Source organism: Tachyglossus aculeatus, chromosome 21 (genome assembly GCF_015852505.1).
Source record: "Tachyglossus aculeatus isolate mTacAcu1 chromosome 21, mTacAcu1.pri, whole genome shotgun sequence".
NCBI classification, from domain to species: domain Eukaryota; kingdom Metazoa; phylum Chordata; class Mammalia; order Monotremata; family Tachyglossidae; genus Tachyglossus; species Tachyglossus aculeatus.
The window spans coordinates 2,946,938-2,972,657 of record NC_052086.1 but is presented as its reverse complement, the minus strand read 5'-3'; the positions used below and the strand labels follow the sequence as shown (position 1 = coordinate 2,972,657).

Below are 25,720 nucleotides of genomic sequence, written 5' to 3'. Positions count from 1 at the left end.
TGGTAGATAAAAGCTTCAACCACCAGACGGAGGAAAACACGTCCACGGTGCAGACACTTCCTCGCGCACTTGCACGGCTTGCCCGTTTGCATCCCAGCAGGAGAGCACCGGCCTGCCGAGTCACGGGACCCGGGTTCTCCTCCCCGCTCCGCAGCCCGCTCCGCCGCGTGACCTCGACTCGCAAGCCGACTCGCTTCTCCGGGGCTCCGCTTCCTCAGTTGTAAAATGGGGATTTGATGCCTATCGATCGATCGTACTTAATGAGTGCTTACTGTATGCAAAGCACTACGCTAAGCAGTTGGGATAATACAGAAGAACTTCCCTGCCCACAACGAGCTTACGGTCCAGAGGGGTAGATGGACGTAACTATAAATAAATCAATAAATGGCAGATGTGGACAAAATGGCTGTGGGGGCTGAAGGGGGTGAGGTGAATAAAGGGAGAAAGTTAGGGCGATGCAGAATGGAGCGGAAGAACGCATGAGGACTTAGTGGGGTCAGGTTGCCCGGAAGAGATGTGCCTTCAATAAATCTTGGAGGGTGCAGAGAGCGGTCGTCTGTCGGAGGCAAGAAGCGGTGTGCCTTAGGGGAAAGAGCACCGTCTCAGGAGTCAGAGGACTTGGATTCTAATCCCGGCTCCGCCACTTTTCTGCTGTGTGACCTTAGGCAGGTCACTTCACTTCTCTGTGCCTCAGTGACCTCATCTGTAAAATGGGGATTAAAATCAATCAATCAATCATATTTATTGAGCGCTGACTGTGTGCAGAGCACTGTACTAAACGCTTGGGAAGTACAAGTTGGCAACACATAGAGACTGTCCCTACCCAACAGTGGGCTCACAGTCTAGAAGGGGGTGACAGAGAACAAAACAAAACATATTAACAAAATAAAATAAATAGAATAGGTAAGTACAAGTAAAATAAATAGATGACCATCGACAGATAAGCAGTATGGCATAGGGATAGAGCACGGGCCTGGGAGTCACAAGGTTTGCTGCCATTTGTCTGCTGCATAGGGATAGGGCACGGGCCTGGGAGTCACGAGGTTTGCTGCCATTTGTCTGCTGCATGACCTTGGGCGAGTCAGTTAACTCCTCTGTGCCTCAGTTCCCTCATCTGCAAAATGGGGATGGAGACTGTGAGCCCCATGTGGTATAGGGAGAGGGTCCAACCCTCTGAGGCACAGAGGAGTTAAGTGACTTTCCCAAAGTCGCACAGCTGACAAGCGGCGGAGCTGGGATTTGAACCCATGACCTCTGACTCCAAAGCCCGGGCTCTTTCCACTGAGCTACACTGCTTCTCATCCAAGAACCGCAGTTGTTATCATTATTATTAGTATTATCATTAAGCACTTGGTAAGTACAAGTTGGCAACACGTAGAGACAGATGGTCCCTACCCAACAGTGGGCTCACAGTCTAGAAGGGGGTGACAGAGAACAAAACAAAACATATTAAGAAAATAAAATAAACAGAATAGATGTGTACAAGTAAAATAAATGAGTAATAAATACGTACAAACATATACACATATATACAGGTGCTGTGGGGAAAGGAAGGAGGTAAGGCGGGAAGGATGGAGAGGAGAAGAAGGGGGAGAGGAAGGAGGGGGCTCAGTCTGGGAAGGCCTCCTGGAGGAAGTGAGCTCTCAATAGGGCCTTGAAGGGAGGAAGAGAGCTAGCTTGGCGGATGTGGGGAGGGGGGGCATTCCAGGCCAGGGGGTGTATGGCGGATGTGTAGCGGGCTAAAAGCGAGTAAAATTGAGGAGCTGGATGTTCCCCAATATTGCAGGTGCGAGATCCGATTTTTCTTCATAAAACCGAGTAACTAAGCAGAAGCCCTCATGAGGCAAAAATGAAAGGGTTCTGCTGAAGCAGTAGCAAGCCGAGACTAGATGGCTCCATCTTCACGCCTCCTAAAGATGATTTCTTACTTTGTCATTGGCAGGCATTGACTTCAAACGTTTGTCTGTGGGGTGTGATGAAACCAATCCAATAATCTGTTTTTAACGCCCAACTCCTCCTCTAAACTCCTTGTGGGCAGGGGGTCACATCTACCGACTCTGTTGTAGTGTATCCTACCGAGCGTTTTGTGTGGGGCTCTCCACGAAGCAAGCGAGCACTCAGTATATACCAGAGATCAATTGATAACCATCAATTATAGATAAGCAGTATGGCATAGGGATAGAGCATGGGCCTGGGAGTCAGGAGGTTTGCTACCATTTGTCTGCTGCATAGGGCTAGGGCACGGGCCTGGGAGTCACGAGGTTTACTGCCATTTGTCTGCTGCATGGGGATAGGGCATAGGCCTGGGAGTCAGAAGGTTTGCTGCCATTTGTCTGCTGCATAGGGATAGGGCACGGGCCTGGGAGTCACAAGATTTGCTGCCATTTGTCTGCTGCATGACCTTGGGTGAGTCCCTTAACTCCTCTGTGCCTCAGTTCCCTCATCTGCAAAATGGAGATGGAGACTGTGAGCACCACGTGGGATAGGGAGAGGGTCCAACCCAACCTGCTGGTTTCCACCCCAGCTCTTAGAATGGTGCCTGGCATATGGTAAGTGCCTAGCAAACAAATGATAATAATGATAATAATAATAGCATTTATTAAGTGCTTACTATGTGCAAAGCACTGTTCTAAGCACTGGGGAGGTTACAAGGTGATCAGGATGTCCCACGGGAGGCTCAGAGTCTTCATCCCCATTTTACAGGTGAGGGAACTGAGGCACAGAGGAGCCAAGCGACTTGCCCAAAGTCGCACAGCTGACAAGTGGTGGAGCTGGGATTTGAACCCATGACTTCTGACTCCAAACCCCGGGCTCTTTTCACTGACCTACACTGCTTCTCATACAAGTACCACAGTTGTTATCATTATTATTAGTATTATCATTAAGCACTTGGTAAGTACAAGTTGGCAACATGTAGAAATGGTCCCTATCCAACAGTGGGCTCACAGTCTAGAAGGGGGTGACAGAGAACAAAACAAAACATATTAACGAAATAAAATAAATGGAATAAATATGTACAAGTAAAATAAATGAAAAGAGTAATAAATATGTACAAACATACATACATATATACCGGTGCTGTGGGGAAGGGAAGTAGGTAAGATGGGGGGGATGGAGAGGGGCACGAGGGGGAGAGGAAGGAAGAGGCTCAGTCTGGGAAGGCCTCCTGGAGTAGGTGAGCGCTCAGTAGGGCCTTGAAGGGAGGAAGAGAGCTAGCTTGGCGGATGTGGGGAGGGGGGACATTCCAGGCCAGGGGGTGTATGGCAGATGTGTAGCGGGCCAAAAGCGAGGAAAATTGAGGAGCTGGATGTTCCCCAATACTGCAGGTGCGAGATCAATTTTTCTTCATAAAACCAATTAGCTAAGCAGAAGCCATCATGAGGTAAAAATGAAAGGGTTCTGCTGAAGCGGTAGCAAGCCAAGACTAGATGGCTCCATCTTCACGCCTCCTAAAGATGATTTCTTACTTTGTCATTGGCAGGCATTGACTGCAAACGTTTGTCTGTGGGGTGTGATGAAACCAATCCAAAAATCTGTTTTTAACGCCCAACTCCTCCTCTAAACTCCTTGTGGGCAGGGGTCACATCTACCGACTCTGTTGTAGTGTACCCTCCTGAGCGTTTTGTACGGGGCTCTCCACAAAGGAAGCGAGCGCTCAGTACATACCAGAGATCAATTGATAACCATCGACAGATAAGCAGTATGGCATGGGGATAGAGCACGGGCCTGGGAGTCACAATGTTTGCTGCCATTTGTCTGCTGCATGGGGATTGGGCACGGGCCTGGGAGTCACAAGGTTTGCTGCCATTTGTCTGCTGCATGACCTTGGCTGAGTCACTTAACTCCTCTGTGCCTCAGTTCCCTCATGTGCAAAATGGGGATGGAGACTGTGAGCCCCACGTGGGATGGGGAGAGGGTCCAACCCAACCTGCTGGTTTCCACCCCAGCTCTTATAATGGTGCCTGGCACGTGGTAAGTGCCTAGCAAACAAATAATAATAATAATAATAATAATAATAATGATAGCATTTATTAAGCGCTTATTATGTGCAAAGCACCGTTCTAAGCGCTGGGGAGGTTACAAGGTGATCAGGATGTCCTACGGGGGATTCACAGTCTTCATCCCCATTTTACAGGTGAGGGAACTGAGGCACAGAGGAGTTAAGTGACTTGCCCAAAGTCGCACAGCTGACAAGTGGCGGAGCTGGGATTTGAACCCATGACTTCTGACTCCAAAGCCCGGGCTCTTTTCACTGAGCTACACTGCTTCTCATACAAGTACCACAGTTGATATCATTATTATTAGTATTATCATTAAGCACTTGGTAAGTACAAGTTGGCAACACGTAGAGACGGTCCTTACCCAACAGTGGGCTCACAGTCTAGAAGGGGGTAACAGAGAACAAAACAAAACATATTAACAAAATAAAATAAATAGAATAGATATGTACAAGTAAAATAAATAGAGTAATAAATACGTACAAACATATATACATATATACAGGTGCTGTGGGGAAGGGAAGGAGGTAAGGCGGGAGGGATGGAGAGGGGGAGGAGAGGGAGAGGAAGGAGGGAGCTCAGTCTGGGAAGGCCTCCCGGAGGAGGTGAGCTCTCAGTAGGGCCTTGAAGGGAGGTAGACAGCTAGTGTGGCGCATGTGCGGAGGGGGGGCATTCCAGGCCAGGGGGTGTATGGCGGATGTGTAGCGGGCCAAAAGCGAATAAAATTGAGGAGCTGGATGATCCCCAATACTGCAGGTGCGAGATCCAATTTTTCTTCATAAAACCGAGTAACTAAGCAGAAGCCACCATGAGGCCAAAATGAAAGGGTTGTGCTCAAGCGGTAGCAAGCCGAGACTAGATGGCTCCATCTTCACGCCTCCTAAAGATGATTTCTTACTTTGCCATTGGCAGGCATTGACTGCAAACGTTTGTCTGTGAGGTGTGATGAAACCAATCCAATAATCTGTTTTTAATGCCCAACTCCTCCTCTAAACTCCTTGTGGGCAGGGGTCACATCTACCAACTCTGTTGGAGTGTACCCTCCTGAGCATTTTGTACGGGGCTCTCCACAAAGCAACCCAGCGCTCAGTACATACCAGAGATAAATCGATAACCATCGACAGATAAGCAGGGATATGACAGAGGGATAGAGCACGGGCCTGGGAGTCACGAGATTTGCTGCCATTTGTCTGCTGCATAGGGATAGGGCGCGGGCCTGGGAGTCACAGGGTTTGCTGCCATTTGTCTGCTGCATGACCTTGGGCGAGTCACTTAACTCCTCTGTGCCTCAGTTCCCTCATCTGCAAAATGGGGATGGAGACTGTGGTACAGTGCTCTGCACATAGTAAACGCTCAATAAATACGATTGTTGACTGTGAGCCCCACGTGGGATAGGGAGAGGGTCCAACCCAATTGGCTGGTTTCCACCCCAGCTCTTAGAATGGTGCCTTGCACGTGGTAAATGCCTAGCAAACAAATAATAATAATAATAATCATCATCATCATCATCATCATAGCATTTATTAAGCACTTACTATGTGCAAAGCACTGTTCTAAGCGCTGGGAAGTGTACAAGGTGATCAGGATGTCCCATGGGGGGCTCACAGTCTTCATCCCTATTTTGCAGGTGAGGGAACTGAGGCACAGAGGAGTTAAGTGACTTGCCCAAAGTCGCACAGCTGACAAGCGGCGGAGCTGGGATTTGAACCCATGACCTCTGACTCCAAAGCCCGGGCTCTTTCCACTGAGGTAAACTGGTTCTCATACAAGCACCACAGTTGTTATCATTATTATTAGTATTATCATTAAGCACTTGGTAAGTACAAGTTGGCAACACGTAGAGACAGTCCCTACCCAACAGTGGGCTCACAGTCTAGAAGGGGGTGACAGAGAACAAAACAAAACATATTAACAAAATAAAATAAATAGAACAGATATGTACAAGTAAAATAAATAGGGTAATAAATACGTACAAACATATATACATATATACAGGTGCTGTGGGGAAGGGAAGGAGGTAAGGCGGGAGGGATGGAGAGGGTGAGGAGGGGGAGAGGAAGGAGGGGGCTCAGTCTGGGAAGGCCTCCTGGAGGAGGTGAGCTCTCAGTAGGGTCTTGAAGGGAGGAAGAGAGCTAGCTTGGCGGATGTGGGGAGGGGGGGCATTCCAGGCCAGGGGATGTATGGTGGATGTGTAGCGGGCCAAAAGCGAGTAAAATTGAGGAGCTTGATGTTCCCCAATACTGCAGGTGCGAGATCCAATTTTTCTTCATAAAACCAAGTAACTAAGCAGAAGCCATCATGAGGCCAAAATTAAAGGGTTCTGCTGAAGCGGTAGCAAGCCGAGACTAGACGGTCACATCTTCACGCCTCCTAAAGATGATTTCTTACTTTGTCATTGGCAGGTATTGACTTCAAACGTTTGTCTGTGGGGTGTGATGAAACCAATCCAATAATCTGTTTTTAATGCCCAACTCCTCCTCTAAACTCCTTGTGGGCAGGGGTCACATCTACCAACTCTGTTGTAGTGTACCCTCCTGAGCATTTTGTACGGGGCTTTCCACAAAGCAAGCGAGCGCTCAGTACATACCAGAGATCAATCGATAACCATCGACAGATAAGCAATATGGCATGGGGATAGAGCACGGGCCTGGGAGTCACAAGGTTTGCTGCCATTTGTCTGCTGCATAGGGATAGGGCACGGGCCTGGGAGTCACGAGGTTTGCTGCCATTTGTCTGCTGCATGACCTTGGGCGAGTCACTTAACTCCTCTGTGCCTCAGTTCCTTCATCTGTAAAATGGGGATGGAGACTGTGAGCCCCACGTGGGATAGGGAGAGGGTCCAACCCAATCTGCTGGTTTCCACCCCAGCTCTTAGAATGGTGCCTGGAATGTGGTAAGTGCCTAGCAAACAAATAATAATAATAATAATAATAATCATAGCATTTATTAAGCGCTTACTATGTGTAAAGCTCTGTTCTAAGCGCTGGGGAGGTTACAAGGTGATCAAGATGTCCCACGGGGGGTTCACAGTCTTCATCCCCATTTTACAGGTGAGGGAACTGAGGCACAGAGGAGTTAAGTGACTTGCCCAAAGTCGCACAGCTGACAAGTGGCGGAGCTGGGATTTGAACCCATGACTTCTGACTCCAAAGCCCGGGCTCTTTTCACTTAGCTACACTGCTTCTCATACAAGTACCACAGTTGTTATCATTATTATTAGTATTATCATTAAGCACTTGGTAAGTACAAGTTGGCAACACGTAGAGACGGTCCTTACCCAACAGTGGGCTCACAGTCTAGAAGGGGGTAACAGAGAACAAAACAAAACTTATTAACAAAATAAAATAAATAGAATAGATATATTCAAGTAAAATAAATAGAGTAATAAATACGTACAAACATATATACATATATACAGGTGCTCTGGGGAAGGGAAGGAGGTAAGGCGGGAGGGATGGAGAGGGTGAGGAGGGGGAGAGGAAGGAGGGGGCTCAGTCTGGGAAGGCCTCCTGGAGGAGGTGAGCTCTCAGTAGGGCCTTGAAGGGAGGAAGAGAGCTAGCTTGGCGGATGTGGGGAGGGGGGGCATTCCAGGCCAGGGGGTGTATGGTGGATGTGTTGCGGGCCAAAAGCGAGTAAAATTGAGGAGCTGGATGTTCCCCAGTACTGTCGGTGTGAGATCCAATTTTTCTTCATAAAACCGAGTAACTAAACAGAAGCCATCATGAGGCAAAAATTAAAGGGTTCTCCTGAAGCGATAGCAAGCCGAGACTAGATGGCTCCATCTTCACGCCTCCTAAAGATGATTTCTTACTTTGTCATTGGCAAGCATTGACTTCAAACATTTGTCTGTGGGGTGTGATGAAACCAATCCAATAATCTGTTTTTAACGCCCAACTCCTCCTCTAAACTCCTTGTGGGCAGGCGTCACATCTACCAACTCTGTTGTAGTGTATACTCCCGAGCGTTTTGTGCGGGGCTCTCCACGAAGCAAGCAAGCGCTCAGTACATACCAGAGATCAATCGATAACCATCGACAGATAAGCAGTATGGCATAGGGATAGAGCACGGGCCTGGGAGTCACAAGATTTGCTGCTATTTGTCTGCTGCATGACCTTGGGCAAGTCACCTCTGTGCCTCTGTTCCCTCATCTGTAAAATGGGGATGGAGACCGTGAGCCCCACGTGGGATAGGGAGAGGGTCCAACCCAATTTGCTGGTTTCCACCCCAGCTCTTAGAATGGTGCCTGGCATGTGGTAAGTGCCCAGCAAACAAATAATGATAATAATAATAATAATCATAGCATTTATTAAGCACTTACTGTGTGCAAAGCACTGTTCTAAGTGCTGGGGAGATTACAAGGTGATCAGGATGTCCCACGGGGGGCTCACAGTCTTCATCCCCATTTTACAGGTGAGGGAACTGAGGCACAGAGGAGCCAAGCGACTTGCCCAAAGTCGCACAGCTGACAAGTGGTGGAGCTGGGATCTGAACCCACGACCTCTGACTCCAAAGCCCGGGCTGTTTTCACTGACCTACACTGCTTCTCATACAAGTACCACAGTTGTTACCATTATTATTAGTATTATCATTAAGCACTTGGTAAGTACAAGTTGGCAACACGTAGAGACGGTCCCTACCCAACAGTGGGCTCACAGTATAGAAGGGGGTTACAGAGAACAAAACAAAACATATTAACAGAATAAAATAAATAGAATAGATGTGTACAAGTAAAATAAATAGAGTAATAAATACGTACAAACATATATACATATATACAGGTGCTGTGGGGAAGGGAAGGAGGTAAGGCGGGAGGGATTCAGAGGGGGAAGAGGGGGAGAGGAAGGAGGGGGCTCAGTCTGGGAAGGTCTCCTGGAGGAGGTGAGCTCTCAGTAGGGTCTTGAAGGGAGGAAGAGAGCTAGCTTGGCGGATGTGGGGAGGGGGTGCATTCCAGGCCAGGGGTTGTATGGCGGATGTGTAGCGGGCCAAAAGCGAGGAAAATTGAGGAGCTGGTTGTTCCCCAATACTGCAGGTGCGAGATCCAATTTTTCTTCATAAAACCGAGTAACTAAGCAGAAGCCATCATGAGGCAAAAATGAAAGGTTTCTGTTGAAGTGGTAGCAAGCCGAGACTAGATGGCTCCATCTTCACGCCTCCTAAAGATGATTTCTTACTTTGTCATTGGCAGGCATTGACTTCAAACGTTTGTCAGTGGGGCGTGATGAAACCCATCCAATAATCTGTTTTTAACGCCCAACTCCTCCTCCAAACTCCTTGTGGGCAGGGGGCCCATCTACAAACTCTGTTGTAGTGTATCCTCCTGAGCGTTTTGTACGGGGTTCTCCACAAAGCAAGCGAGCGCTCAGTACATACCAGAGATCAATCGATAACCATCGACAGATAAGCAGTATGGCATGGGGATAGAGCACGGGCCTGGGAGTCACAAGATTTGCTGCCATTTGTCTGCTGCATGACCTTGGGCAAGTCACTTAACTCCTCTGTGCCTCAGTTCCTTCATCTGTAAAATGGGGATGGAGACCGTGAGCCCCACGTGGGATAGGGAGTGGGTACAACCCAATTGGCTGGTTTCCACCCCAGCTCTTAGAATGGTGCCTGGCATGTGGTAAGTGCCTAGCAAACAAATAATAATAATAATAATAATAATAATAATAATAGCATTTATTAAGCACTTACTATGTGCAAAGCACTGTTCTAAGCGCTGGGGAGGTTAAAAAGTGATCAGGATGTCCCACGGGGGGCTCACAGTCTTCATCCCCATTTTACAGGTGAGGGAACTGAGACACAGAGGAGTTAAGTGACTTGCCCAAAGTTGCACAGCTGACAAGTGGCGGAGCTGGGATTTGAACCCATGACTTCTGACTCCAAAGCCCGGGCTCTTTTCACTTAGCTACACTGCTTCTCATACAAGTACCACAGTTGTTATCATTATTATTAGTATTATCATTAAGCACTTGGTAAGTACAAGTTGGCAACATGTAGAGACGGTCCCTACCCAACAGTGGGCTCACAGTCTAGAAGGGGGTAACAGAGAACAAAACAAAACTTATTAACAAAATAAAATAAATAGAATAGATATGTACAAGTAAAATAAATAAACAGAGTAATAAATACGTACAAACATATATACATATATACAGGTGCTGTGGGGAAGGGAAGGAGGTAAGGCGGGAGGGATGCAGAGGGGGAGGAGGGGGAGAGGAAGGAGGGGGCTCAGTGTGGGAAGGCTTCCTGGAGGAGGTGAACTCTCAGTAGGGCCTTGAGGGGAGGAAGAGAGTTAGCTTGGCGGATGTGGGGAGGGGGGGCATTCCAGGCCAGGGGGTGTATGGCGGATGTGTAGCGGGCCAAAAATGAGTAAAATTGAGGAGCTGGATGTTCCCCAATACTGCAGGTGCGAGATCCTATTTTTCTTAATAAAACCAAGTAACTAAGCAGAAGCCATCATGAGGCCAAAATGAAAGGGTTCTGCTGAAGCGGTAGCAAGACGAGACTAGATGGCTCCATCTTCATGCCTCCTAAAGATGATTTCTTACTTTGTCATTGGCAGGCATTGACTTCAAACGTTTGTCTGTGGGGTGTGATGAAACCAATCTAATAATCTGTTTTTAACGCCCAATTCCTCCCCTAAACTCCTTGTGGGCAGGGGTCACATCTACCGACTCTGTTGGAGTGTACCCTCCTGAGCGTTTTGTACGGGGCTCTCCACAAAGCAACCCAGCGCTCAGTACATACCAGAGATCAATCAATAACCATCGACAGATAAGCAGTATTGCATAGGGATAGAGCACGGGCCTGGGAGTCACAAGGTTTGCTGCCATTTGTCTGCTGCATAGGGATAGGGCGCGGGCCTGGGAGTCACAAGGTTTGCTGCCATTTGTCTGCTGCATGACCTTGGGTGAGTCACTTAACTCCTCTGTGCCTCAGTTCCCTCATCTGCAAAATGGGGATGGAGACTGTGATCCCCACATGGGATAGGGAGAGGGTCCAACCCAATTTGCTGGTTTCCACCCCAGCTCTTAGAACGGTGCCTTGCACATGAAGTGCCTAGCAAACAAATAATAATAATAATAATAATCATAGCATTTATTAAGCGCTTACTATGTGCAAAGCACTGTTCTAAGCGCTGGGGAGGTTACAAGGTGATCAGGATGTCCCATGGGGGGCTCACAGTCTTCATCCCCATTTTACAGGTGAGGGAACTGAGGCACAGAGGAGTTAAGTGACTTGCCCAAAGTCGCAGAGCTGACAAGCGGCAGAGCTGGGATTTGAACCCATGACTTCTGACTCCAAAGCCCGGGCGCTTTTCACTGACCTACACTGGTTCTCATACAAGTACCACAGTTGTTATCATTATTATTATCATTAAGCACTTGGTAAGTACAAGTTGGCAACACGTAGAGACGGTCCTTACCCAACAGTGGGCTCACAGTCTAGAAGAGGGTGACAGAGAACAAAACAAAACATATTAACAAAATAAAATAAGTAGAATAGGTATGTACAAGTAAAATAAATAAAAAGAGTAATAAATACGTACAAACATATATACATATATACAGGTGCTGTGGGGAAGGGAAGGAGGTAAGGCGGGAGGGATGGAGAGGGTGAGGAGAGGGAGAGGAAAGAAGGGGGCTCAGTCTGGGAAGGCCTTCTGGAGGAGGTGAGCTCTCAGTAGGGCCTTGAAGGGAGGAAGAGAGCTAGCTTGGCGGATGTGGGGAGGGGAGGCATTCCAGGCCAGGGGGTGTATGGCGGATGTGTAGCGGGCCAAAAGCGAGGAAAATTGAGGAGCTGGATGTTCCCCAATACTGCAGGTGCGAGATCCAATTTTTCTTCATAAAACCGAGTAACTAAGCAGAAGCCATCATGAGGCCAAAATGAAAGGGTTCTGCTGAAGCGGTAGCGAGCCGAGACTAGATGGCTACACCTTCACGCCTCCTAAAGATGATTTCTTACTTTGTCATCGGCAGGCATTGACTGAAAACGTTTGTCTGTGGGGTGAGATGAAATCCATCCAATAATCTATTTTAGGCCAAAGGTTTGCTGCCATTTGTCTGCTGCACAGGGATAGGGCACGGGCATGGGAGTCACAAGGTTTGCTGCCATTTGTCTGCTGCATGACCTTGGGTGAGTCACTTAACTCCTCTGTGCCTCAGTTCCCTCATCTGCAAAATGGGGATGGAGACTGTGATCCCCCACATGGGATAGGGAGAGGGTCCAACCCAATTTGCTGGTTTCCACCCCAGCTCTTAGAACGGTGCCTTGCACATGAAGTGCCTAGCAAACAAATAATAATAATAATAATAATCATAGCATTTATTAAGCGCTTACTATGTGCAAAGCACTGTTCTAAGCGCTGGGGAGGTTACAAGGTGATCAGGATGTCCCATGGGGGGCTCACAGTCTTCATCCCCATTTTACAGGTGAGGGAACTGAGGCACAGAGGAGCTAAGTGACTTGCCCAAAGTCGCAGAGCTGACAAGCGGCAGAGCTGGGATTTGAACCCATGACTTCTGACTCCAAAGCCCGGGCGCTTTTCACTGACCTACACTGGCTTCTCATACAAGTACCACAGTTGTTATCATTATTATTATCATTAAGCACTTGGTAAGTACAAGTTGGCAACACGTAGAGACGGTCCCTTACCCAACAGTGGGCTCACAGTCTAGAAGAGGGTGACAGAGAACAAAACAAAACATATTAACAAAATAAAATAAGTAGAATAGGTATGTACAAGTAAAATAAATAAAAAGAGTAATAAATACGTACAAACATATATACATATATACAGGTGCTGTGGGGAAGGGAAGGAGGTAAGGCGGGAGGGATGGAGAGGGTGAGGAGAGGGAGAGGAAGGAGGGGGCTCAGTCTGGGAAGGCCTTCTGGAGGAGGTGAGCTCTCAGTAGGGCCTTGAAGGGAGGAAGAGAGCTAGCTTGGCGGATGTGGGGAGGGGAGGCATTCCAGGCCAGGGGGTGTATGGCGGATGTGTAGCGGGCCAAAAGCGAGGAAAATTGAGGAGCTGGATGTTCCCCAATACTGCAGGTGCGAGATCCAATTTTTCTTCATAAAACCGAGTAACTAAGCAGAAGCCATCATGAGGCCAAAATGAAAGGGTTCTGCTGAAGCGGTAGCGAGCCGAGACTAGATGGCTACACCTTCACGCCTCCTAAAGATGATTTCTTACTTTGTCATCGGCAGGCATTGACTGAAAACGTTTGTCTGTGGGGTGAGATGAAATCCATCCAATAATCTATTTTTAACGCCCAACTCCTCCTCTAAACTCCTTGTAGGCAGGGGTCCCATCTATCGACTCTGTAGTAGTGTACCCTCCCAAGCATTTTGTGCGGGGCTCTCCACGAAGCAAGCGAGCGCTCAATACATACCAGAGATCAATCTATAACCATGGATAGATAAACAGTATGGTATAGGGATAGAGCACGGGCCAGGGAGTCACAAGGTTTGCTGCCATTTGTCTGCTGCATAGGGATAGAACACGGGCCTAGGAATCACAAGATTTGCTGCCATTTGTCTGCTGCATGACCTTGGGCAAGTCACTTAACTCCTCTGTGCCTCAGTTCCCTCATCTGTAAAATGGGGATGGAGACTGTGAGCCTCACGTGGGATAGGGAGAGGGTCCAACCCAATTGGCTGGTTTCCACCCCAGCTCTTAGAATGGTGCCTGGCATGTGGTAAGTACCCAGCAAACAAATAATAATAATAATAATGATAATAGCATTTATTAAGCACTTACTATGTGCAAAGCACCGTTCTAAGTGCTGGGGAGGTTACAAGGTGATCAGGATGTCCCACGGGGGGCTCACAGTCTTCATCCCCATTTTACAGGTGAGGGAACTGAGGCACAGAGGAGCCAAGCGACTTGCCCAAAGTCGCACAGCTGACAAGTGGCGGAGCTGGGATTTGAACCCATGACTTCTGACTCCAAAGCCCGGGCTCTTTTCACTTAGCTACACTGCTTCTCATACAAGTACCACAGTTGTTATCATTATTATTAGTATTATCATTAAGCACTTGGTAAGTACAAGTTGGCAACACGTAGAGACGGTCCCTACCCAACAGTGGGCTCACAGTCTAGAAGGGGGTAACAGAGAACAAAACAAAACTTATTAACAAAATAAAATAAATAGAATAGATATGTACAAGTAAAATAAGTAAACAGAGTAATAAATACGTACAAACATATATACATGTATACAGGTGCTGTGGGGAAGGGAAGGAGGTAAGGCGGGAGGGATGGAGAGGGTGAGGAGGGGGAGAGGAAGGAGAGGGCTCAGTCTAGGAAGGCCTCTTGGAGGAGGTGAGCTCTCAGTAGGGCCTTGAAGGGATAGCTTGGCGGATGTGGGGAGAGGGGGAATTCCAGGCCAGGGGGTGTATGGCGGATGTGTAGCGGGCCAAAAGCGAGGAAAATTGAGGAGCTGGATGTTCCCCAGTACTGTAGGTGCGAGATCCAATTTTTCCTCATAAAACCGAGTAACTAAGCAGAAGCCATCATGAGACCAAAATGAAAGGGTTCTGCTGAAGCGGTAGCGAGCCGAGACTAGATGGCTCCATCTTCACGCCTCCTAAAGATGATTTCTTACTTTGTCATTGGCAGGCATTGACTTCAAACGTTTGTCTGTGGGGTGTGATGAAACCAATCCAACAATCTGTTTTTAACGCCCAACTCCTCCTCTAAACTCCTTGTGGGCAGGGTCCCATCTACCAACTCTGTTGTAGTGTACCCGCCCGAGCGTTTTCTACGGGGCTCTCCACAAAGCAAGCAAGCGCTCAGTACATACCAGAGATCAATCGATAACCATCGATAGATAAGCAGTATGGCATGGGGATAGGGCACGGGCCTGGGAGTCACAAGGTTTGCTGCCAGTTATCTGCTGCATAGGGTTAGAGCACAGGCCTGGGAGTCAGGAGGTTTGCTGCAGACTGTGAGCCCACTGTTGGGTAGGAACTGTCTCTACGTGTTGCCAACTTGTACTTCCCAAGCGCTTAGTACAGTGCTCTGCACACAGTAAGCGCTCAATAAATACGATTGATTGATTGATTGCCATTTGTCTGCTGCATAGGGATAGAGCACGGGCCTGGGAGTCAGAAGGTTTGCTGCCATTTGTCTGCTGCATAGGGACAGGGCACGGGCCTGGGAGTCACAAGGTTTGCTGCCATTTGTCTGCTGCATGACCTTGGGCGAGTCACCTAACTCCTCTGTGCCTCAGTTCCCTCATCTGCAAAATGGGGATGGAGACTGTGAGCCCCACGTGGGATAGGAAGAGGGTCCAACCCAATTGGCTGGTTTCCACCCCAGCTCTTAGAATGGTGCCTGGCACGTGGTAAGTGCCTAGCAAACAAATAATAAAAAAAAAAAAAAATAATAATAATAATAATAATAATAATAGCACTTATTAAGCACTTACTACTTGCAAAGCACTGTTCTAAGCGCTGGGGAGGTTACAAGGTGATCAGGATGTCCCACGGGGGGCTCACAGTCTTCAGTCTTCATCCCCATTTTACAGGTGAGGGAACTGAGGCACAGAGGAGTTAAGTGACTTGCCCAAAGTCGCACAGCTGACAAATGGCGGAGCCGAGATTTGAACCCATGACCTCTGACTCCAAAGCCCGGGCTCTTTCCACTGAGCCACACTGCTTCTCATACAAGTACCACAGTTGTTATCATTATTATTAGTATTATCATTAATTGGGCTGCCCCTTGAATTAATTCAGTCCCAGGAGGAGGAAGGAAAGGATCATCGCGCCAAGCCCATTTCACAGATGGGGAAACTGAGGCTCAAGGGATCCGAAAACCCCAGATCAGGCTAGATCAGACTCAAACTTTCCGCTGAATCGAACCTCCCCGATTGCTGCTCCTGCATATTCCCCTCGGAGCCAAGATGCCAGCAATCCCCACTACAGTCTTCCCCACATGGCTCATTCTCGCTTTACAACTGCGGGAGACGGAGGCTGAATGTTAAGTGTCCAGTCACACTCGGCTAAGTATCTTGTCAGCTAGTTCCTTCTGTGCAACACATCTTCACTGTCAATCTGCTGAGGGTGGTACTCCCGGCAGGAGAGCCCGAGGGGAAAATCTGTGAAGGGCAGGCTCTTCAGGGCTGCATTTCTAGTGCTTTTGCCTACAGCAAATAAAAGAATAGGAGGCAAAAGAAGGTGAGGTGAAACCTCACTTTGGGTTCCTGATTCCAAGAAGCGTGGTGTAGTGGAGAGAGCCCGGGGGCCTGGAAGTCAGAAGGACCTGGTTTCTAATCCTGGCTTCACCGCTTGTCTACTGTGTGACCCTGGACAAGTCACTTCACGTCTCTGTGCCTCAGTTACCTCATCTGCAAAATGGGGATTAAGACTGTGAGACATACGTGGAACAAACTGATGACCCTGTATCTACCCCAGCACTTAGAACAGTGTCTGGCACACAGTAAGTGCTTAACAAATTATTATTATAATGCCTGGCATATAGTAAGCACTTAAATACCAATCCATACTTGACTCTGTTGCCTGGATCATTTTTCTACACAGAGGTTCAGTCCCTATTTCCCCACTCCTCAAGAACTTCCAGTGATTACCCACCCACCTTTGCACCAAACAGAAACCCTTTACCATTGAGTTGAAAAAGCACAAGCGCCTTGCGCCTCCTACTTTATCTCTCTGATTTCCTACTACACCTTCTAGACTGTAAGCCCGTTGTTTGGTTGGGATTGTCTCTGTTGCTGAACTGTGCTTTCCAAGCACTCAGTACAGTGCTCTGAACATGGTAAGCACTCAATAAATATGATTGACTGGATGAATCCCAGACCCTATGCTTCACTTCTCTAATGGTTACCTACTCACCGTAGCTTGATCTTGTCTATCTCACCACCAGCACCTTAGCCACATCCTGTCTCTGGCCTGGAATTGCCCTCCCTCTTCATATCCGACAGACAATCACTCTTCCCACCTTCAAAGCATTACTGAAGGCACATCTTCTCCAACAGGCCTTCCCCAACTAAGCCCTCATCTCCTCTTCTCCCACTCCCTTCTGTGTCACCCTTGGCCTTGGATCTGTATCCTTTAGTCAACCATTCCCCCAGCCCCAAGGCACTTATGTACACCTACCCTTCATTTATTCATCTGTATTCAATATCTCTCTCCCCCCCTCTAGGCTGTCAGCTGGTCGTGGGCAGGGAACTTGTCCACCAACTTTATGGTGTACTCTCCTAAGTGCTTAGTACAGTGCTCCGCACACATTAAGCACTCAGTAAATAGGATTGATCCCTCAACTAGACAACAGGCAGACGCACTGTAGCCTTGCTCTCTTTCTCCCAAGTCCCACCTCCCATTCTTCACCACTGGTTAGATTACAGTAGGTGCTGGCTATGACAACTCTGAAGATTTCTGAAAATTTCACCTTGCTTTGTCCAAGAAACCCTTCTCTTCATCCCCTTTCTCTTCTGTGTACACCGACACTTTGGGGAAACAGCATGGCCAGGACCAGTTGCATTTCATCTCATGTTGTACTAGATAGGGTACAGGCCTGGGAGTCAGAAAGTCATGGGTTCTAATCCTGACTCCACCACTTGTCTGCTGGGTGACCATGGACAAGTTATTTCACTGCTCTGTGCCTCAGTTACCTCATCTGTAAAAAATGGGGATGAAGAATTGAGCCCACTGTGGAACAGGGACTGTGTCCGACTGTATTAACTTGTTCCTACCCCGGTGCTTAGAATGGGGCTAGGCACATAGTAAGTGTTTAACAAGTACCACAACTCTCATTCATTTTATTATCAATAACAAATGTTATGATGGTGATGATTTTCCCGAAAAACTTTCAGTCCACACCTCCTTATTCCTCAAAAAACTCCAACGGCTGCCCATCTCCTTACCATTGGCTTTAGGGCTCTCAACTAGCTTTCTTGATTCTACCTAACCTTGCTGATCTCCTGCTATAATGCCACCTGTACAGTGCAAGCGCTTAGTACAGTACTTTGCACACGGTAAGTGCTGCATAAATAAGATTGAATGAATGAGTCAATGTACACTTTTCTACTCGAACACCACTCTACTCAATGAACCTCAATCCAGTCTTTCTCACCACTGAGCGAGCCCTTGCCCACATCCTACCTTGGGCCTGGAACTCCCTCTCCATTCTCATCTGACAGACCACCACTCTCACCACCCAAAGCTCTACTGAACTCACCTCTTGAGCAAACAGGGGATTAAGTACAATATTTACACCTTTTATTCACCCTTACCTCAACCCCACATGTACATACCCCTAATTCATTTCTTTATATCAATGTCTGTTTCCTCCTCTAGACTGTGTCCTGTGAGCAGGGAATGTGTCGACCAACTCTCCCAAGCATTTCGTACAGTCCTCTGCACACAGTAAATGCTCAATAAATACCACTGACTAATCGACAGACTGATCTCCTCCAAGAGGTCTTCCATGATTAAATCCTCATTTCTCCTATCAGCCTTTCCTTCTGCATCATCTGTGCAATTGTTTCTGTAACTCTTTAACCACTCGGCTTTGCATTCCGCCCCGACGGCATGCGCTTACACATCCAACTGCAGTTCTTCTGAGGGAATTCTCCCCTTCTAGTCTGTAAGCTCTTTGTGGGCAGAAATCGTGACTACGTGCTCTTCCCAGCACTGAGTATAGTGCTCTGCACAGAGTGTGCACTAAATACTACTGAATGGTTGATTTATTCTCCAATTGCAGCCACGTCACTACTCATCCTCCCTGGCCAGTTCCGACACCCTATGCTCCCCCTTTGACTGCAGGGGAGGTGGGAGTGCAGGACAATTAATCAATCAAGCACTTAGTACAGTGCTCTGCACACAGTAAGCGCTCAATAAATACCCACGTGGGATAACCTGATCACCCTGTATCTACCCTAGTGCTTAGAAGAGGGCTTGGCACATAGTAAGCGCTTAACAGTGACCATCACTAGTATTGTTATTATTATAAGAGGGAGGGCATTCCAGGATGTACCAGGGGAGCGGCGAGGTGAAGGAAGAAGAGGGCAAGGCGACCGAGCTCTTTAAAGCCGACGGTAAGGAGTTTCTGCTCGACGTGGAGGTGGACGGGCAACCTCTGGAGGTTCTTGAAGAATAGGGAGACAGGATCTGAATGTTTTCATAGCAAAATCATCTGGGCAGCAGAGTGAAGTAAGGGCTGGAGTGGCGGGAGGCGGGGAGGTCGAAACAGCCATAAAAGCAGTAAAGGACGAGCGTTCGGCCTAGCACGCTACCCGTTTGGATGGAGGGGAGAGAGCAGATTTTATTCATGGAGTGAAGGTCCAACTGACAGGATCTGGTGACACGCTGAATATGTCAGTTGAATCAGAGAGATGATTGATTGTTCTACAAAAACGTTCAGTCCCTGTCTCCCCACTCCTCAAGAAGCTCCTCCAGGCTGTCAGACGCAGGAGGCGGTCAGTCATTGGTATTTGAGCGCTTACTGTGTGCAGAGCACTGTATTAAGCCTCGTGAGAGAGGACGATACAATGACAGACAGGCAGGCCCTCCCCAACAGACCGGGAGTCCCGTGTGGGGCGGGGACCGTGTCCGACCGGAACATCCCCTGTTCGTCCTGGCGTTTGGCATGTGGTCGGCACTTACCCTGGGCCAGATAGCTGGAATTCATTCGTTTATTCCTTTCTATTAATGTCTGTCTCCCCCTCTAGACTGTGAGCTCGTTGTGGGCAGGGAATGTGTCTGTCATATTTGTCGTGTTGTACTCTCCCAAGCACTCAGTATGGTGCTTTGCACAAAGAAACTCGCTCCATAAGTACAACTGAACAAATAGATGAACAGTTTTCATTCATTCATTCATTCAATCGTATTTATTGAGCGCTTACTGTGTGCAGAGCACTGTACTAAGCATTCGGAAGTACTAGTCGGCAACATATAGAGACGGTCCCTACCCAACAGTGGGCTCACAGTCTAGAAGGGGGAGACAGACAACAAAACAAAACATATTAACAAAATAAAATAAATAGAATAAATATGTACAAGTAAAATAGAGTTATAAATATGTACAAACATATATACATATATACAGGTGCTGTGGGGAGGGGAAGAATGTAAGGCTGGGGGATGGGGAGGGGGAGGAGGGGGAGAGGAAGGAGGGGGCTCAGTCTGGGAAGGCCTCATCATCCTTGTCATCCTGGTCTGGCAAAGGAAGACAACAGATGAGTGGTTTGGGGGAGGAGGCGGGGCAGGTCTTTGTACTTGGGCCCATCTGCACAATAAAGCCCTTTATATGGGCAGGGAACATCTCTGCCCATAATTTATTCCCATTGTTGTCCATCTCCATCCGTAAACTCGTCACAGGCAGGGGACATGTTTGCTGAGTCTGTTGGATTGGACTCCCTGGGAGCACAAACCAGGGCTCCCCACGAACTTAGTGCTCGATAAATACCGGCGATCGAATGATGAAGAGAGGAGGCCCGGCCAAAGGGGCGGATGCTGAGAGCAGTGGCCAGCCGGGGACACTCCAGAGAAAGGCCCGGCCCACTGTCTGTGGGTCCCGGGTGGTGGACCACCACCTTTCCGTGGCTCGAGACTCTGCGGGGCTGGCTTTTGCAGGTGTCTGGTCACCATGGGGTTGAAAGATTTAAGAATCTGAGCTGGACACATTCACGGCGAAGGACTCGATCTATCCAATTTTCAGTCGGTCGGTCAATCGATGGTATCCACTGAGTGCAGATAAATACCAGATCCAATAAATACCATTGTGCTGAGCACTTGGGAGAGTGCAATATGATAGTTACTACTACCAATAAAAATAATGATAGTCATAATAACGGCATTTATTAAATGCTTATTATGTGTCAAGCAAGGTTCTAAGTGCCTGTGGCAGGTACGAGTTAATTGGTTCAGACACAATCCCTGTCCCACATGGTAGGCACGGTCTAAATCGGAGAGAGAATAGGTATTTAATCCCCATTTTACAGTTGAGGAAGCTGAAGCGCAGAGAAGTGAAGCATCTTAGCCAAAGTGCCACAGCAAGCGACTGGAAGACCCGGGATTAGAACCCAGATCCTCTGACTCCCAGGACCGAGCTCTTCCAACTAGGGCACGATGCTTGAAGTGAGTGGTGCAGAAACACTAGGTTCATCTGGTCCTGCAGTTGTCCTCTTTTCTTTGTCTCTGACCTCCCTCTCCCAGCTGTTTCAGCCCTAGGCCTGCTTGACCACTCAAATCACTTAACAACTTGATTCTTTCAAGACAATTCAGGCTCTTGGAGTGACTCCTGGATTTACTCAGGACAATTTAGTTACAAAGGTGAAACTACTCTCTTGTGCTAATCAAGACCCATGGCCCTGTTTAGCAGGAGTCTCAGATCTAGAACAAAGCAGATCTGGGGTTGGATAGAAAACTCCTGTGGGGTTTACTGCTTTCTATTCTAAAGTATTTCTCTTTGTAGTCTTCTGATACAAATACTGTATTGTTTATTGTATTGTCTTCCATTGTATTCTTTATTGTATTCTGATATTGTATTCTAAGAATATGAATGTTATACCAATGGTCCCTTGAGGGGTGGGGACCCTGTCTTTTCCTCTCCTAATGATAGTGATGACTACAATAGTATTTGTGGCATCTGGTAGTGTTTACGATGTGCCAAGCAGTATACTAAGCAGTGGGACAACCACAAGATGACCAGGTCGGACCCAATCTGCCCCAGAAGGAGGCCCCAGTCCAAAGAAGATGGAGAATGGGTATTGAACCCCTGAAAACAGGGGAAAGAGAAGCTAAGGGAAGTGAAATGACTTCCCCAAGGTCACAGAGTGCCTGAAGCCCCATTTTGCAGATGAGGGAGCAGAGGCAGAGAGAAGTTACGTGACTTGCCCAAGGACACAAAGCAGGCAACTAAGTGCTGGCTGCCTGCAGAGCACTGTACTAAGAACGTAAAAAAGTATGATACTAGAGTTGGTAAGCACACTCCCTGCTCAAAATCAGCTTACGGCCTAGTGGGGTAGACAGACATGAAGAGAAATCATTTATGTCCATTAATTGATCATTCAATTCATTCCATCATATTTACTGAGCTCTTACTGTATGCAGAGCACTGTACTAAGCACTTAGGAGAGGACAATACAACAGTTTTCTAGATTGAAAGCTCACTGAAAACAGGGAATTCATTCATTCGTTCAATCGCATTAATCGAGCACTTATTGTGTGCAGAGCACTGTACTGAACACTAGGGAAGTACAAGTCGGCAACATATAGAGACGGTCATTCATTCAATCGTATTTATTGAGCGCTTACTGTGTGCAGAGCACTGTACTAAGCTCTTGGGAGGTACAAGTTGGCAACATATATTGCAGATCTGTACATAAATAGTGAAGGGCTGGGAGGGTGGATGAATAAAAAGAGCAAGTCAGAGCCGCATAGCAGAGAGTGGGAAAAGAGGAAAGGAGGGCTTAGTCATGGAGTGTGGCTCAGTGGAAAGAGCCTGGGCTTTGGAATCAGAGGTCATGGGTTCAAATCCCAGCTCCTCCACTAGTCAGCTGTGTGACTTTGGGCAAGTCACTTCACTTCTCCGTGCCTCAGTTCCCTCATCTGTAAAATGGGGATTAAGACTGTGAGCCCCCCCGTGGGACAACCTGATCACTTTGTAACCTCCCCAGCGCTTAGAACAGTGCTTTGCACATAGTCGGCGCTTAATAAATGCCATTATTATTATTATTATTATTATTATTATTATGTACCTTCATTAAGGCTTCAAAAAGGGGGACAGTTATTGTCTGGCACATAGTAAGCACTTAGCAAATACCATAAAAAAAACTATTGATTGATTCCATTCTTTTTCCTGTCACTATTACACCCAAATTATTTTTCTTATTCATTCAATCGTATTTACTGAGCGCTTACTGTGTGCAGAGCACTGTACTAAGCGCTTGGGAGAAGACAATGCAACACTAAACAAACACATTCCCTGCAGGCATTAATACAAGTAAATTATTCATTCATTCATTCAATCGTATTTATTATCCTTTTATCAGTTCCACCATTGCCGCCCACTGCTATTACATATATTCTGACTCGCTTTTTAAAGTAACATAAATGAATGTATCATCTTCTGGCTATTTAGAACGTCGCCCTATCACCTTCAAAGCCGCAACACGCTCGCGGAACATCATCGAGTACATTCCGAACGTCACTTGGGACTCACCACGTGAATCTTCAGGTCAATGGACAGACGGATGTGGTAGGGGACATCGTACTCTCTCATGTCCACGATGTTGTCCATCTGGTCGGAAATCTTCTTAGAGGTCCCTTCTTCATCAGTCGCCATGCTTCCCTCCATCAGTGCGCAATGGGCTCACAGCCTAGAAGGGGGAGACAGATAACAAAACAAAACATGTAGACAGGTGTCAAAATCATCAGAGCAAATAGAATTATAGCTATATGCACATCATTAACAAAGTAAATAGAACAGTAAATATGTACAAGTACAATAAATAGAGGAATAAATCTGTACAAACATATAGGAGTACTATGGGAAGGGGAAGGAGGTAGGGTGGGGGGGATGTGGAGGAGGAGAGGAAAAAGGGGGCTCAGTCTGGGAAGGCCTCCTAGAGGAGGGGAGCTCTCAGTAGGGCTTTGAAGGGAGAAAGAGCACTAGTTTGGCAGATGTGCGGAGGGAGAGCATTCCGGGCCAGGGGAAGGACGTGGGCCGGGGGTTGATGGCGGAATCCTTCCCAGCGGTATCTTCAGATGAGATCTCCTCCCTCCTCTCAAGTGCTACGCCAGCCACCTGTGCTTCTGACCCCATTCCCTCATTTTATGAAATTTCTCACCCCTTCCCTCCTCCCCTCCTTAACTTCCATCTTCAACTGCTCACTCTCCACTGGTTCCTTCACCTCTGCCTTCAAACATGCCCACATCTCCCACATCCTAAAAAAACCCTCTCTTGACCCCACCTCCTCTGCTACTTATCACCCTATCTCCTTCCTACCATTCCTTTCCAAACTCCTTGAACAAGTCATCCACACCGCTGCCTCGAATTCCTCAACTCCAACTCTGTCCTAGATCCCCTCCACTCTGGCTTCCATCCCCTACACTCCACCGAAACTGCCCTCTCAAAGGTCACCAATGACCTCCTTCTTGCCAAATCCAACAGCTCCTACTCTATTCTAATCCTCCTCGACCTCTCGGCTACCTTTGACACTGTGGACCACCCCCTTCGCCTCAACACGCTATGCGACCTTGGATTCACAGACTCCGTCCTCTCCTGGTTCTCCTTTTATCTCTCCAGCCATTTATTCTCACTCTCCTTTGCGGGCTCCTCCTCCCCCTCCCATCCCCTTACTGTAAGTGTTCCTCAAGGTTCAGTTCTTGGTCCCCTTCTGTTCTCGATCTACACTCACTCCCTCGGTGCACTCATTTGCTCCCACGGCTTCAACTATCATCTCTACGCTGATGACACCCAAATCTACATCTCCATCCCTGCTCTCTCTCCCTACCTTCAGGCTCGGGTCTCCTCCTGCCTTCAGGACATCTCCATCTGGATGTCTTCCCTCCATCTAAAACTCAATATGTCCAAGACTGAACTCCTTATCTTTCCTCCCAAACCCTGCCCTCTCCCCGACTTTCCCGTCACTGTAGGTGGCACTACCATCCTTCTCATCTCACAAGCCTGCAACCTTGGTGTCATCCTCAACTCTGCTCTCTTGTTCACCCCTCACATCCAATCCATCACCAAAACCTGCCAGTCTCACCTCCGCAACATCGCCAAGACCCGCCCTTTCCTCTCCATCCAAACTTCTTCCTTGCTGGTTCAGTCTCTCATACTATCCCGACTGGATGACTGCATCAGCCTCCTCTCTGATCTCCCATCCTCCTGTCTCTCCCCACTCCAGCGCTTAGAACAGTGCCCAGCGCTTAGAACAGTGCCCAGTGCTTAGAACAGTGCTTTGCACATAGTAAGCGCTTAATACTAACATTTTTATGATTCAGTTTATACTTCACGCTACTGCCCGGATCATCTCTGTGCAGAAACGCTCTGGGCATGTTACTCCCCTCAAAAATCTCCAGTGGCTGCCAGTCAACCTACGTATCAAGCAAAAACTCCTCACTCTCGGCTTCAAGGCTCTACATCACCTCGCCCCCTCTGACCTCACCTCCCTTCTCTCCTTCTACAGCTCAGCCCGCACCCTCCGCTCCTCTGCCACTAACCTCCTCACTGTACCCGTTCTCGCCTGTCCCACTGTCGACCCCCGGCCCACGTCCTCCCCCTGGCCTAGAATGCCCTCCCTCCACACATCCTCCGAGCTAGCTTTCTTCCTCCACTCAAAGCCCTACTGAGAGCTCACCTCCTCCAGGAGGCCTTCCCAGACTGAGCCCCCTTCTTCCTCTCCTCCTCCCCATCCCCCCTACCCTACCTCCTTCCCCTCCCCACAGCACTTGTATATATGTTTGTACATATTTATTCCTCTATTTATTTTACTTGTACATATTTACTGTTCTATTTATTTTGTTAATGACATGTATCTAGCTTTACTTCTATTTATTCTGATGACTTGACACCCATCCACATGTTTTGTTTCGTTGTCTGTCTCCCCCTTCTAGACCGTGAGACCGTTGTCGGGTAGGGACTGTCTCTATATGTTGCCAACTTGTAGTTCCCAAGCGCTTAGTACAGTGCTCTGCACACAGTAAGTGCTCAATAAATACGATTGAATGAATGGATGAATGAATGACAGGTG

The 25,720-nt window shown here is 47.8% G+C and overlaps 1 long non-coding RNA gene across 3 annotated transcripts in view; it reads right to left on the bottom strand.

Annotated features, from left to right (window-relative positions):
• Positions 1-25,720, bottom strand: part of LOC119942404 — a 39,915-nt gene that overhangs the window by 4,456 nt on the left and 9,739 nt on the right. Inside the window, exons 3-4 of one of the 3 annotated variants that reach the window (XR_005455359.1) lie at positions 23,185-23,341; positions 20,578-20,704 (exon numbers count right to left, since the gene is read on the bottom strand). This is a non-coding gene — a long non-coding RNA (uncharacterized LOC119942404). Of the gene's footprint in view, positions 1-20,577; positions 20,705-22,970; positions 23,342-25,720 lie in introns of those variants that run through there. The other 2 variants (XR_005455360.1, XR_005455358.1) reach the window with 2 other exon arrangements.